Source organism: Musca autumnalis, unplaced genomic scaffold, assembly GCF_047663935.1.
Source record: "Musca autumnalis isolate F117 unplaced genomic scaffold, ASM4766393v1 scaffold_3, whole genome shotgun sequence".
NCBI lineage: Eukaryota > Metazoa > Arthropoda > Insecta > Diptera > Muscidae > Musca > Musca autumnalis.
The window spans coordinates 30,932,787-30,949,050 of record NW_027411866.1 but is presented as its reverse complement, the minus strand read 5'-3'; the positions used below and the strand labels follow the sequence as shown (position 1 = coordinate 30,949,050).

The 16,264-nt window shown below is 36.2% G+C and overlaps 1 protein-coding gene across 1 annotated transcript in view; it reads left to right on the top strand.

Moving 5' to 3' along the window:
* The first annotated feature begins 8,993 nt into the window (after nucleotides 1-8,993).
* Nucleotides 8,994-16,264, top strand: part of LOC141396600 (uncharacterized) — a 428,433-nt gene continuing 421,162 nt past the window's right edge. Inside the window, exon 1 of the mRNA XM_073972176.1 lies at nucleotides 8,994-10,104. The gene's annotated coding sequence lies outside the window, so the exon portion shown is untranslated. The remainder of the gene's footprint in view (nucleotides 10,105-16,264) is intronic.

Genomic DNA, 16,264 nt, shown 5'->3' with positions numbered 1-16,264 from the left:
TTAAAAACCCTAAATGTCAAATTATAGCTTAATCGGTCTGAAAATGTAGCTAAAAACGGCAAAATACCGTAAATCGGGGGGTACCGTTATATGGGGGCTATACCAAAACGTGGACCGATATAGCCCATCATCGAACTTGACCTGCCTGCAAACAAAAGACGCATTTTCCCAAAATTTCAGCGTTCTATCTTCATTTTTGTGGATGCTAGAGTGATTACCACAGACGGACGGACGGACGTGCACACATCGACTCAGAATTTTACCCTGATCAAGAATATATATACTTTATAGGGTCGCAAATGAGTATTTCAATGCGTTACAAACGGAAAAACAAACTTAATATACCCTCCATACTATGGTGGAGGGTATAAAAAAGAACGGCGTTAAGTTCGGCCGGGGGGAACTTGTTATACCCTCCACCACAAGTTTTAAAGAAATAAAATGGAACAATTAGTTCTTTTCGTTTATGCAGAAGACTAAATATCAAATTTTAGCAATTTAAAAATACCGAAATTAGTGAGGTACCGTTCTATAGGTGCTATATCAAAACTTTGGATAGTTTTTAGACTCTAAGAAGACTAAATACCAAACATCCGATATTTCGGTAAGATAATGTGGCTTAAACTTTTAAAATAACGAAAAGCAAGAGGTACGCTTCTATGGGGGATATAGGAAGACTTGGACCTATACTGATAACCCCATGGAAGACTAAATAACGAAATTCAGTCGAAAAGCTATAACCTCCAACGTAGAATAATTACCAAATTTCAGCCATTTCGGTGAAGCTGAACATCAAATACCAAATTTCAACAATTTCGGTGGAATATTGTTGCCACAAACTTCAAAATACCGCAAATCCGGAGGTATGCTATATAAAGGCGTGGAACTATACCGACAAATTTAATATGGAAAGTTTTATAACAAGTGAGCCAAGGCTATAGTCGGGTCGGGACCGACTATGTGATACCCCACACCACTTCCCCTGTGCATAAGCTTTTGAGCGGTAAAATTCAAAATATTACAAGTAAAAAAGTGTCAGTCGGCTTTGCCGACACAGATATACCCTCAGCCAATGTGAATTGAAACTTTCATCTACGGACAGATAAAATGTATTTAGCGTCTCTTCAGAATTTTGTGGCCCTTTTTCAACATTTGAACTTGTCGACAAAAATGTGGATTAGGAATTAACACAAATGTTGAACTTTTGTGAGGGAGGTACCCTTAGGGAGGACAGATATGGGCCATTTTAGAAGTTAAACTAAATATTGACAAAATATTAGGAGATCCAAAGTTTGGACCAAATTGGTTGCGCCATTCAAGTGATATCGTCCTAACATTTTAGTGACATTTTTTAAATATATATACCGGAATTTGGGGAGCGGTATTGCCCCATGAAACTATGTTTGGAGAAAATATGACGAAGACCAAATGTTGCACCAAATCGGTAGAACAGTTCGAGAGCCACATATGGTGACATAGGGCTTTTTACACCCTTCAGGATGTTTTCCCAAGAAATATGGACCTGCTCCTGAAAAAAACTTTTACCGTCGTACTGGAGGTAGCGAATGCAAATCGCTTCAACAAAAATCAAAGTGATTCGATAGCATGTCTTAAAGTGAATTTATCCGAAATTTTGTGTGGGAGGTACCCAAAGGAGTGCACAAATATAGTCCATATTGGAACCGGATCTATATCTGGTAGATATATTAGGATGTGCAGAGTATGGATTACATCAGTCACTCCCTTCAAGAGTTATCGTGCGAATTTTTTTCCGAAGATTTTTGAATTTTTATGAGGGAGGTACCTGAAGGAGTGGACCGACATGGTTTATCTTCGAACTTAAACTATGTTTGGACAAAATATTACGAACGCCAAATTTTGGACCGAATTGGCAGATCCGTTCGAGATTTATCTTGCACTCCAACCACTACACACGGTGTAGTGCACCTTTCAGGCTATTTTCTCACGAAGTATGGACTTGCCCCTTATGAAACTTGTACCGTCGTATGGGGGACAGCCAATACAAGTTGCTACAACAAAAATCAAAGCGATTCGAGAGCAGGTCCTAAACTGAACTTTTCCGAAATTTTGTATGGGAGGTACCCGAAGGAGTGGACCGATTGAATCCATATTTAAACTTCTTCTAAGTCTGATAGAACTTTCACGATGTACAAAGTATGGGCCAAAATGGTTACTCCCTTCAAGAGTTATCGTGCGCACAAATTTTCCGAACATTTTCGAACTTTTGTGGGGGAGGTACCGGAAGGAGTGGACCGATATAACCCATCTTCGAACTTAAACTAAGTTTGGGCAAAATATTACGAAAGCTAAATTTTGAACCGAATTGGTTGCTCCGTTCGAGAGTTATCGTGCGCACCAGCCAGCCAGACAGACGGACATGGCTAAATCAACTCCAAATTGTCTGAAACACATTTCGTCCAAACATACTTGGGGTCTAAAACCATTATTTCGATGAGGCACATTTTGCCCGTATGAATGTGTATATACCCTCGTTAGCATAAATGTTGAGGTTATAAAAATTGGAATAGCTTAGCGCCTTTGCTCTGAATGTCTTCATTAATACAGGTCAATTTTATTGAAACGCATTTAAGTGCATCGTCAGAATAACTCAAATAAAACCAGTAAGGAAAGTATCAAAGTCGGGCGGGGCCGACTATATGATACCCTACACCACTGTGAATATGTAAAATATAAATCGGAGCTATATCCAAATCTGAATCGATTTCGATATAATTTGGCGCATTTATTTCTACTGAATTCAGTCACACATTCTAAATTTCATCGAAATCGGAAATGTATAGCGTGTTTGGTGCAGCAAATACGTGAAATCGGGCGAACATATATATGAGAGTTATATCCAAATCTGAAACGATTTCGATATAATTTGGCTCATTTATTTCTAGACAGAATTCAGTCACACATTCCAAATTTCATCGAAATCGGACATATATAGCGTGTGTGGTACAGGAAATACGTGAAATCGGCCGAAAATATATATGGGAGCTATATCCAAATCCGGACCGATTTCAATATAATTTTGCACACTTATTTGTAGACAAAATTCAGTCACACATTCAAAATTTCATCAAAATTGGACGTATATAGCGTGTTTGGTGCAGCAAATACGTGAAATCGGGCGAAAATATATATGGGAGCTATATCCAAATCTGAACCGATTTTCACCAAAAGCAATAGCGTTCTTCCTATGGCTAAAAAAGTTGTAGTCCCCAATTTTCAGCTGAATCGGACAAAAACTGCGACCTGTATGTTGCGAACAAAAATACATGGACAGACGGACGGACATGCATAAATCGACTCAGAAAGTGATTATATGTATATCCCCAAAAGGAACTGTGGGTCTATTTCGTTTCCTTTTGTATGTTACATACAAATGCACAAAGACATAATAGCCCTTACCACTGTGTGGTGTAGGGTATAAAAATGGAAAAGTGGGATGTACGCCAACCATCAACCATCATATTCCGACCCCTGAATAATTCTGAAGATTACCGAAAACAATAGGCTTTTTCCTCTGTGGGACCCCCATTAACACTCAAGATTTCGTGACGAACCAATCAAAATTACGACGTGTAGCGTGATTACAAACAATTAAAAAATAGGATGTATTACCGACTATTGCGATATCTCCGTTATTTGGCCATATACGCCAACATGCTTTACATAATTGTAAAGATGGGATTTTCTACTTTCATAGTCGGACTTTGTTTGTGGAAGGTCCCCAACCAATGCTGTGATATTCGTCATTATTATTAAAATCCCAAAAATGAAAAGTTTTGTTTTATTAGCGGCTATTGCGATATCTTCGTTGTTTGGCCACCTACGAAAACCTACTTAACATCGCTAAAAAGGTGATATTTTCTACTTTCATTGTCAGGTTTTGCTTTTGTTATACCCCCTATAGAAACTGAGATATTCGGTTTGGAAAAAACATTGTTTCTTTCTCCAAAAAATTTTTTGCCCACTCCGACCCCTAAATATTATCCGACCATCACCAAAATCAATACAAACGGACGGACGGACACACATAGATCGACTCAGCTCATCGAGACATTCATTTTGGTATATATGTATAAGTATGGGTCTACGACCATCATTTCGATACGTTACAAACTTTTTGGCCAAAACCAACTTATAATACCCTCCCCACATAGTGGTGTAGGGTATAATGAAGACTAAATAACAAATTTCAACACTCTCTGTTGAATATTGATGACGAAAACTTCAAAATACCAGAAATACGGAGGTACCGTTGTATGGGGCCTATATGAAGGCATGGACCTTTACCGACAAATTTCATTTGGAAAGTTCTATACCCCAAATGAAGACCAAATACCACATTTCAGCCACATTTCATATTGAGGCCACAAACTTCAAAATACTTCAAATCGGGAGGTACCGTTCTATGTGGGTTATATGAAGGCGTGGACCTATACCGACAAAATTCTGGGGGAAAGTTTTATACCCCCAACGAAGACTAAGTAACAAATTTAAGACATTTCGGTGTGATAATGACGCTAAAACCCTCAAAATACCGAAAATCGGGTGGTACCGTTCTATGGGGGCTATATCAAAACGTGGACCGATATAGCCCATTTGCAACCAAACATCCTAGAAGTAAAAAAACTTCTATACCAAATTACAGTCGTAAAAATTGCTAGCTGTATCTTGATTTCAACGGACAGACAGACGGACATGGTAATATCGACTTGGAATTCTACCCTGATCAAGAATATATACTTTATAGAGTCTCCGATGAATATTTCGATGTGTTACAAACGGAATGACAAATTTAATTACACCCTTTATATTATGGTGGAGAGTATAAAAATCGGTCGGTACCGTTCTATGGGGGTATATCAAAACATGGACCAATATAGATCATTTTCAATAGAAGATATCTTAAGATTAATTTAAACGCTTTTTTACCGAAAGCTCTATCTTTAATATTAGATGGACATCGTTATATTTTATGCTGATCAAGAATATAAATAGACTATGCATATCGAAAAAATCATTCCAGATTTTAACATTTTCGCTTAAGTGCAGTTTAAGCTTTATCCGAAAATTGTTTTGGAATTTTCATCGAAGGTAGACATTGTGATTCTGATTACAACGATATTTTTTCGAGAGAAACTCACAGTTACATCAAAATCTATTCAATGTTAATGTTAAAAACTCTTCTAAGTAGACACTTCAAATCGATAGTTACAGCTCAACAAGTTCTAATTCTAACTGATTTGCATCTAATACTCTTTCGGAAGACATAATAATTAAAGGTCCATCAAATAAAAGTAAAAACAAGTACAAAAGCGTTAAGTTCGGCCGGGCCGAACTTTTCATACCCTCCACCATAAAATATTCTGAACTAAAATGGAATAATTAGTTTTCATTCCTGTCCCCAACTTTAAGTGGGTACGTTAAAATGTCAGATAATGTACATAAAATGCTTCATTCGGGAGGCCCTTTTTATGGTGCCTATATCTAACTATGTATGTTGACAACTTTTGGTGGGCTAGAAATTGGGAGATACCGTTATATAGGGGTTATAATAAAACATGGACCTATGCTGACAGTTTTTCATGGGAGCCTTTAATGTCAAATAACTCCTAATTCTGTTTAAAATTGTAGCTAGAATCCTCAAAATACCGAAAATCGGTACATAACGTGGGAACTTCAAATGTCATTAACAGCTAGTTCGGAGGTATGTGGGCTATACAAAAATATGAACATAAATGAACAATTTTTGTTGGCTTTTAAATTTCAAATTACAGAAATTTCGTCCAAAAAATAAAGCTAAGGTACGGAAAATCAGGAGGTTTGTTTTGGGGCTATACCAAAACATGGACCTACGTTCGGTTAAACATTTTAAGTAAAATTCTCAAAGTACCGAAAGTCGGGAAGTATCGTTATATTGGGGCTACGTTGAAAATTGTTGATGTAGATGTGTGGTGACCACTACAACCTTCAAATGTCAAATTACAGTTAGTTCGGTTAAAATTTGTAGCTAAAATTGCAAAATTACTGAAAATTGGGAGGTACCGTTACATGGGAGCTATATCCGAACATGGACCTATGTTGACAATTTTTGATGGAGAGGTGTTGTGACCACTAAGAATTTCAAATGTCAAATGTTCAAATTACAGATAATTCGGTTAAAACTTGTTGGTAAAATTCTCAAAATACCTGAAATCGGGCGGTAACGTTATATGGGAGCTATTCCAAAACATGGACCTATGTCCACTAGTTATATAAGTTTATTGAAATTTAAGAACCCTAAATGTCAATTGATAGCTAAATCGGTCTGAAAATGTAGATAAAAACGTCAAAATGCCGTAAATCGGGGGGGGGGGGGGGGGGGGGGGGGGGGGGGGGGGTACCGTTATATGGGGGCTATACCAAAATGTGGACCTATGTCCACAAGTTTTGTCACATAAGCTAAATCGGTCTGGAAATGTAGCTAAAACCGTCAAAATACAGTAAATCGGGGGTACCGTTTTATGGGGGCTAAACCAAAACGTGCTGTTATATGGGGGCTATACCAAAACGTGGACCTAAGTCCCCAACTTTTGTTATATAAGTTTAGTTACACATATGAACCCTAAATGTCAAATTATAGCTATATCGGTCTAAAAATGTAGCTAAAAACGTCAAAATACCGTAAATCGGGGGTACCGTTATATGGGGGCTATACCAAAACGTGGACCTATGTCCACAAGTTTTGTTAAATAAGTTAAATGACACTTAATAACCCTAAATGTCAAAATATAGCTAAGACGGTCTGAAAATGTAGCTAAAAACGTCAAAATACCGTATATCGGGAGGTACCGTTATATGGGGGCTATACCAAAACGTGGACCTATGTCCACAACTTTTGTTATATAAGTTTATTGATACTTAGGAACCCTAAATGTCAAATTATAGCTAAATCGGTCTAAAAATGTAGCTAAAAACGTCAAAATACCGCAAATCGGGGGGTACCGTTATATGGGGGCTATACCGAAACGTGGACCTATGTCCACAAGTTTTGTTATATATGTTTATTAACACTTAAGAACCCTAAATGTCAAATTATAGCCAAATCGGTCTGAAAATGTAGCTAAAAACGTCAAAATACCGCAAATCGAGGGGTACCGTTATATGGGGGCTATACCAAAACGTGGACCTATGTCCACAAGTTTTGTTATATATGTTTATTTATACTTAAGAACCCTATTTGTCAAATTATAGCCAAATCGGTCTGAAAATGTAGCTAAAAACGTCAAAATACCGTAAATCGGGGGTACCGTTATATGGGGGCTATACCAAAACGTGGACCGATATAGCCCATCATCGAACTTGACCTGCCTGCAAACAAAAGACGCATTTTCCCAAAATTTCAGCGTCATATCTCTATTTTTGTGGATGCTAGAGTGATTACCACAGACGGACGGACGGACGGACGGACGTGCTCAGATCGACTTAGAATTTTACCCTGATCAAGAATATATATACTTTATAGGGTCGCAAATGAGTATTTCAATGCGTTACAAACGGGAAAAAAAAAAACTTAATATACCCTCCATACTATGGTGGAGGGTATAAAAATCGTTGATGTAGCGCGAAAAAAATTTATCATTTTTTTCTGAAATGGAATATGAAATAATTGACAATATTCGTGATATATGTTTCTTGTTTTGTTGTTTGTGGGTATAAAAGCAGGTCAAAGTGATTTCTAACAATCTTTGCACAACAAACATACCATGTTAACTAAAAGAACGGCGTTAACTTCGACCGGGCCGAACTTGTTATACCCTCCACCACGAGTTTTATAGAAATAAAATGAAACAATTAGTTCTATTTCGTTTATGAAGAAGACTAAATACCAAATTTTAGCAATTTAAAAATACCGAAATTAGGGAGGTACCATTCTATGGGGGCTATATCAAAACTTCGGATAGTTTTTAGACTCTAAAAAGACTAAATACCAAATACCTCAACAAGTTCTACTTCTAACTGATTTGCATCTAATACTATTTCGGAAGACATAATAACAAAAGGTCCATCAAATTTCTTAATCAAATAAAAGTAAAAATAAAATATTTGTTTAATTATTTTGAAATATTCGTTATAATATTCAATAATAATAAGACTATACTCAAAATAGCACTAAAATAGCACAACTAAAGTACGACTGGAATAATAAGAAAATTCACCTCAAACCATTAACATAATTTTTATCAAATGTTAGAAATCTGCAGAAAATGTTAGCAAACACAGATCTGTTATTAGCGAACATTTGACATTGCATAAAGCAAACGAGGCGGATACATTGGAACTTCATTCGTTGTAACCGTAGACAAATTGTATTATAGACCAAGGAATTAACTCACTGAGTGTGTCTGTTCAACGTTCAACTCATTTTAAAATGCCAAAAACTATTAAGACTATGTCTGTATCCTCGCAGCACCACGCCCTTGTAAAAATCATGACTTCTTTCACATAAAAAGATGTAGTCCGAAATCACTTGAACTCATGATTCATCTACTTCTTTGGCTACAAACATTTTGCTGGGACGATAACTTTTCTACTGCTACATCTTACAAATAAAAAAAAACCCACTAACAGGATTTTTGTGAGATGTTAGCAACAGTTAACACTAATAAAAGCTCTGTTAGTAGCAGACAACTTGGCATGGCATAAAGCAAACCAGACAGGTGCATGAGTTTTATGCGAACTTCATTGCGGGAAAATGGAAAATGTTACAACGAAAATTGCTTCAACAACATTGAAGCAGCAGTATGAGAAAATGTTGTGGCATGCTGTCGTTGTTATGTTTTGTTGGGGCATCACCTGAAACAACGTTAGTCAATGTTCGTTTGCTGAATATGTCCGTTGTGTTGTATCAAACGTTGCAACGTTGGCTGCAACACCAAAGACTTTAGATGCTGTAAAGCCGTTAATTTGTACAATTTAGTTGCAATTTGGCGCTTGATGTGTAAATAAGTTTGAAGCGGTTAAATAAGTTTTGTGCTTTTTGAACGGTTTTACGGGAGTGAAGTGAAAGAATTTTACGTTGGTACAAAAAAACAAAATAAAGTGTTGCAATATAAAACATCTAGAAATGTGAAGAAAAATATGAAAAACTGAAATAAATATTTTAAAGGCGTTTTTAACAACAAAAAATAAATAAATAATATTTGCCAAGATTTTAAGTGATATCTAGAAATATAAAGAAAAAGTGGAAGAAATATATTGAAAACAAAAATAACAAGTGGAAATAATAATTGGCGTGAAGTGGAATAAATTTTCGTTGATGAAAAAATAAAGGTTTGCAATATAAAACATCCAGCTATGTAAAGAAAAATATGAAAAATTGAAATAAATATTTTGAAGGCGTTTTTAACAAAAAATAGTACACAAATAATATTTGGCAAGATTTTAAAATATTTTGCAAAAAATGTTGACTAAACAAAAATAAAAAAATAAAGTAAAAAAAATAATGAAAAAATTTAATGAAATAAAAAATAAATTAATTTAACTGAAAATAATACGTTGCGAGTTTAAAAGTGATTTTTAAGCATAGAAAGATATGCAGAAGAAATAATAAAAATTGTTTTATAATGTGAAAGAAAATATTTTTAATTTTTCACTGTATCAAATATCGCTTGGGATAATTCCTTCTCATCGTTTAATCAGCCAATAAGAGTATTTTTGATGCCTCCTGCTACGAATGATTGACTAAAGCCTCTTGTTAAAATCCATCATATCTTCTACTGAATTTTAGCAGCGAAAGTTATACGTGATCGCATGCATTTGTAGATTTCTTGAGTTTTCTTAAACGAAAGAAAATTAACAACAACATCAAAGTAGTCTAAAAACAACAACAAATGCACATGTAATTGGACAACATCCTAAGCAATTAACCAACCAAATATAAACGGAATCAAAGTGTTGTGTTAAAATCAAGTCGAACGAAGAAAAAAAAACAACAACAACTAAAGCTCTACAAAACACGCACACCCAATATTACTACGATAGATTGTGTTAAGCGTTGGAAAAAGTGTTTGAAAGCAGAAAAAGAGTGTAAGCATTTGGCCAAAAAGGAAAACAATCATCAGTGTTCATCATTGTTATCGTCAACATCATCATTGCCATAACCATCTTTTTCGCCTGCTTTTACTGCTGCTGCTCTAATATGGCTGGTATTTTTTAAATTATGGTCATAAACTTTACTGGATGACTGGCAAGCTGTCTGTGTTGTTTGTTTTTCTGTTAGTTTTCGCATTTTTTCAGCAGAATAGAAAAAATTAAAACTGATTGATAAAAAATTTAATGGAAAGTTTGAAGTTGGTTTTTGCGTGTTATGAATTAAAATTTAAACAACATAGACGTTTCCCGGCCAAGTATGGTCTGGACGGATGTAGTGGAATTAAAAGAGGTGGAATAAATATCTGAAAAAATTAGGACGTTAATAGATGAATCGTATAGTGAATTATATCAATTGTTAAGACCATACAGTGTTAAAATTATTTGAAATTTTTATCTTGATACGAGGGTCACTAAAAACCTTCTGACCTAGGCAACACTCCTAGCCAGGCGTCATTTGAATTTTTTTTTTTTTTTTTTTTTTTTGAAAGTTTGCAGTTTTTAACCTAATATTACTCTGGACAGTTTGACATAAGACCTTGTGTGGGGTTGTTTACAGTGCCTTTATTGAGACACATTGGTTTTGACCATTTTTATACCCTCCACCATAGTATGGAGGGTATATTAAGTTTGTCATTCCGTTTGTAACACATCGAAATAATCATTTGCGACCCTATAAAGTAGATATAGTATTCTTGATCAGGATAAAATTCTAAGACGATCTAGCCATGTCCGTCTGTCTGTCCGTCTGTTGTAATCACTCTAGCGTCCGTAATAATTAAGATAGAGTGCTGAAATTTTGCACCCGAGGGTCTTTTTCCATAGGCAGGTCAAGTTCGAAGATGGGCTATATCGGTCCACTCTTTGGTATAGCCTCCGTATAACGGTACCTCCGGATTTGAGGTACCTACGTAAAATAATTATATGTGCAAACTAATATTGTGATATTTATCGTCGAAAACAAAATATATTTCCAATATTATTTTTACATTGTAGTTAGTTCTTACGATTGCTTTTAAAATATAAAAGAAAATTGCGCTCTTATTAATTTCATATTAGAGAAAAATAATTTATAAACAATTTGTCATAGAAAATAATTATATGTGCAATAACGAAAATTTTTAAAAAATTCAAAATAATGAACGAAATTGTTGTACATTTAACATGATATTGTATTGTCCTTGTCGATTAGGACTTGTTGTAGCCTTCGTCTCATAGAACCGACTAGGTTTCTTAAGGTGTTAATGGTGATATACTCCCATTCCGACAATAGTGTAAATTTCAATTCTTTCAGCATCGTGCACTGCTTTGACTTCGCGAAAACTTTTTCGGATAGTATGCCCCGAAGGTCTTCAATGGGTTTGTGGCCATGAGTTATAGCTGGCCACTCCAATAACCGTACATTTCGTGGCTTTAAAAACTCATTTGTAGGTCCAAAAGGGTGATTCGGGGCAATATCCTGCTGGAATGTCCAATTTTATCCGTACAGTTCTCCAGCAAAATCTATTAAGTTGTTCTCTAACAACTAAATTTATGTTTCGGCACTCATTTTTAACGGAACAAAATATAAAGTAGACTGTCGTCCAGCTCTGAATGCAGCGCATACCATAAGAGATACTCCTTGAAAACTTCCCAATTCTCAAATAAATTCTAAGGGTATTCAATTTCAATTTTTTTCTAAATCTTGCTTATGTCCTCTCACTTTTTGCTTAGTGGTAATACCGTAATTGGATTTAATTTGTAATCCCGTTAGTTGAGACATTCGATTTTAATTTACAAACCAATAAAAAATAATTATATGAGAATTATAAAACATTCGCGTCTGTCATGTCATAAAGGGAACATTTAACATCGACGAAAGTCTACTTTAAGGTTTGTTCCGACAAAAATGAGTGCCGAAACATAAATTTAGTTGTTAGAGAACAACTTAATAGATTTTGCTGGAGAACTGTACGGATAAAATTGGACTTTCCAGCAGGATATTGCCCCGAATCACCCTTTTGGACCTACAAATGAGTTTTTAAAGCCACGAAATGTACGGTTATTGGAGTGGCCAGCTATAACTCATGGCCACAAACCCATTGAAGACCTTCGGGGCATACTATCCGCCAAAGTTTTCGCGATGTCAAAGGAGTGCACGACGCTGAAATAATTGAAATGTGCATTATTGGCGGAATGGGAGTATATCACCACTAACACCTTAAGAAACCTAGTCGGTTCTATGAGACGAAGGCTACAACAAGTCCTAATCCACAAGGACAATACACTATCATGTTATATGTACAACAATTTTGTTCATTATTATGAATTTTCTAAACAATTTCGTTATTGCACATATAATTATTTTCTATGACAAATTGTTTATAAATTATTTTTCTCTAATATGAAATTAATAAGAGCGCAATTTTCTTTTATATTTTAAAAGCAATCGTAAGCACTAACTGCAATGTAAAAATAATATTGGAAATATATTTTGTTTTCGACGATAAATATAACAATATTAGTTTGCACATATAATTATTTTACGTAGGTATTTTGACGTTCTTCGCCACATTTGCAGACCGAATTAGCTATAATTTGGCACTTAGGGTTCCTAGTGATCAACAAACTTATATCCCAAAGGATATGGGCATAGGTCCATGTTTTGGTATAGCCCCCATATAACGGTACCTCCCGATTTTCGGTATTTTGAGAATTTTAGCTACAATTTTTAACCGAAGTAGCTGTAATTTGCTATTTGAGGTTCTCAGTGGTCATGAAACATCTCCACCAAGCATCGTCAACATAGGTCCATGTTTTGGTATAGCCCCCATATAACGGTACCTCCCGATTTTCGGTATTTTGAGAATTTTAACCACAATTTGTAACCGAAATATCTGCAATTTGACATTTGAGGTTCTCAGTGGTCATGAAATATCTCCACCAAACATCGTCAACATAGGTTCATGTTTTGGTATAGCCCCCATATAACGGTACCTCCCGATTTTCGGTATTTTGAGAATTTTAGCCACAATTTTTAACCGAACAATCTGCAATTTGACATTTGAGGTTCTCAGTGGTCACGAAATATCTCCACGAAACATCGTCAACAAAGGTCCATGTTTTGGTATAGACCCCATATAACGGTACCTCCCGATTTTCGGTATTTTGAGAATTTTAGCTACAATTTTTAACCGAAGTAGCTGTAATTTGCCATTTGAGGTTCTCAGTGGTCATGAAACATCTCCCCCAAGCATCGTCAACATAGGTCCATGTTTTGGTATAGCCCCCATATAACGGTACCTCCCGATTTTCGGTATTTTGAGAATTTTAACCACAATTTGTAACCGAAATATCTGCAATTTGACATTTGAGGTTCTCAGTGGTCATGAAATATCTCCACCAAACATCGTCAACATAGGTTCATGTTTTGGTATAGCCCCCATATAACGGTACCTCCCGATTTTCGGTATTTTGAGAATTTTAGCCACAATTTATAACTGAACTATCTGCAATTTGACATTTGAGGTTCTCAGTGGTCATGAAATATCTCCACCAAACATCGTCAACATAGGTTCATGTTTTGGTGTAGCCCCCATATAACGGTACCTCCCGATTTTCGGTATTTTGAGAATTTTAGCCACAATTTTTAACCGAACAATCTGCAATTTGACATTTGAGGTTCTCAGTGGTCATGAAATATCTCCACGAAACATCGTCATCAAAGGTCCATGTTTTGGTATAGTCCCCATATAACGGTACCTCCCGATTTTCGGTATTTTGAGAATTTTAGCCACAATGTTTAACCGAACTATCTGTAATTTGACATTTGAGGTTCTCAGTCGTCATGAAATATCTCCACGAAACATCGTCAACATAGGTCCATGTTTTGGTATAGCCCCCATATAACGGTACCTCCCGATTTTCGGTATTTTGAGAATTTTAGCTACAATTTTTAACCGAAGTAGCTGTAATTTGCTATTTGAGGTTCTCAGTGGTCATGAAACATCTCCACCAAGCATCGTCAACATAGGTCCATGTTTTGGTATAGCCCCCATATAACGGTACCTCCCGATTTTCGGTATTTTGAGAATTTTAACCACAATTTGTAACCGAAATATCTGCAATTTGACATTTGAGGTTCTCAGTGGTCACGAAATATCTCCACCAAACATCGTCAACATAGGTTCATGTTTTGGTATAGCCCCCATATAACGGTACCTCCCGATTTTCGGTATTTTGAGAATTTTAGCCACAATTTATAACTGAACTATCTGCAATTTGGCATTTGAGGTTCTCAGTGGTCATGAAATATCTCCACCAAACATCGTCAACATAGGTTCATGTTTTGGTATAGCCCCCATATAACGGTACCTCCCGATTTTCGGTATTTTGAGAATTTTAGCCACAATTTTTAACCGAACAATCTGCAATTTGACATTTGAGGTTCTCAGTGGTCACGAAATATCTCCACGAAACATCGTCAACAAAGGTCCATGTTTTGGTATAGCCCCCATATAACGTTACCTCCCGATTTTCGGTATTTTGAGAATTTTAGCCACAATTTGTAACCGAACTATCTGCAATTTGACATTTTAGGTTCTCAGTGGTCATGAAACATATCCGCCAAACATCGTCAACATAGGTCCATGTTTTGGTATAGCCCCCATATAACGGTACCTCCCGATTTTCGGTATTTGAGCATTTTAGTTACAATTTTTGACCGAACTAGCTGTAATTTGACATTTAAGGTTCTCAGTGGTCAAGAAATATCTCCACGAAACATCGTCAACATAGGTCCATGTTTTGGTATAGCCCCCATATATCGGTACCTTCCGATTTTCGGTATTTTGAGAATTTTAGCTACAGTTTTTAACCGAAATAGCTGTAATTTGACATTTGAAGTTCTCAGTGGTCATAAACATCTTCAACGAAACATCGTCAACATAGGTCCATGTTTTGGTATAACCCCCATATAACGGTATTTCCCGATTTTCGATATTTTGAGAATTTTAGCTGCAATTTTTAACCGAACTAGCTGTAATGATCGGTATTTTGGGAATTTTAGCTACAATTTTGTCTATTCAAAAATAATCGTCAATATACATACGTCCATGTTTTGCTATATCCTCCCATATAACTGTACCTCCCGATTTTCGGGAATTTTCAGTGGTCACGAAATTTCTTCACTAAAATTCGTTAACATGGGTCCATTTTTGAGGGTCTACATTATTTTGATGAAACTACCCTCAATTTGACTCTTGAAGTTCCCTGCAGCTATAAACCTTTTCCTCCAAAAAAATTTAAAGATAGGATGACTCTTTGATATAGCCCCGTAGGTGGTACCTTTAGCCTAGCTGAACATATTTTTTTAGATTAGATTAGATAACACTGTGCAACAAAATGGAGGTGAAAGGCTGGAGCACGGAAAATTCCTCTTGGGAATGAAAGGCCTTGGTGAGTATATGATGAACCCCGAAGGACAGATCCGCCGTGAGTCGAACTTCCGCGTTATGGCGTGATTAAATTTTTGTTAGAGACCCTGTGAGCCATCAGGAATTAGCGTTATATCTTTGTTCACTGTTGCTTTAGTGATCTACAAAAACAACAAACAAAGATATAATGCTAATTCATGATGGCTTACAGGGTCTCTAACGTCCATAACGCGGCAGTTCGACTCACGGCGCATCTCTCCTTCGGGGTTTTTAATATACACACACCAAAGACTTTCATCTCCACAAGGAATTATCACTGCCCAACATTTGTGTTCACAGTGTAATTTAAGCAATAGTGGGAGGCAGTAGGAGTTTATCCATTGTCGAAAAGTTGTTCCACCTAAAATTGTGAAAGGACCTTAGTTATTCCATTCGGCCCGGCCGAACTTAACGACTTTTTACTTGTTACAGTATCTACTGGCTCTTGCTGCTATTTTTCGGGTTCATACGCATGGTTCCATGATTCGTTACCTGGATCCGTCTTATAAACGTCTGCTGAAGTGCCGCGATCGTATTTACACCCTCCACCATATGGGGGGTATAATTAAATATGTCGTTCCGTTTGTAACACATCGAAATATTCATCGGAGACCCTATAAAGTACATACATATATTATTGATCA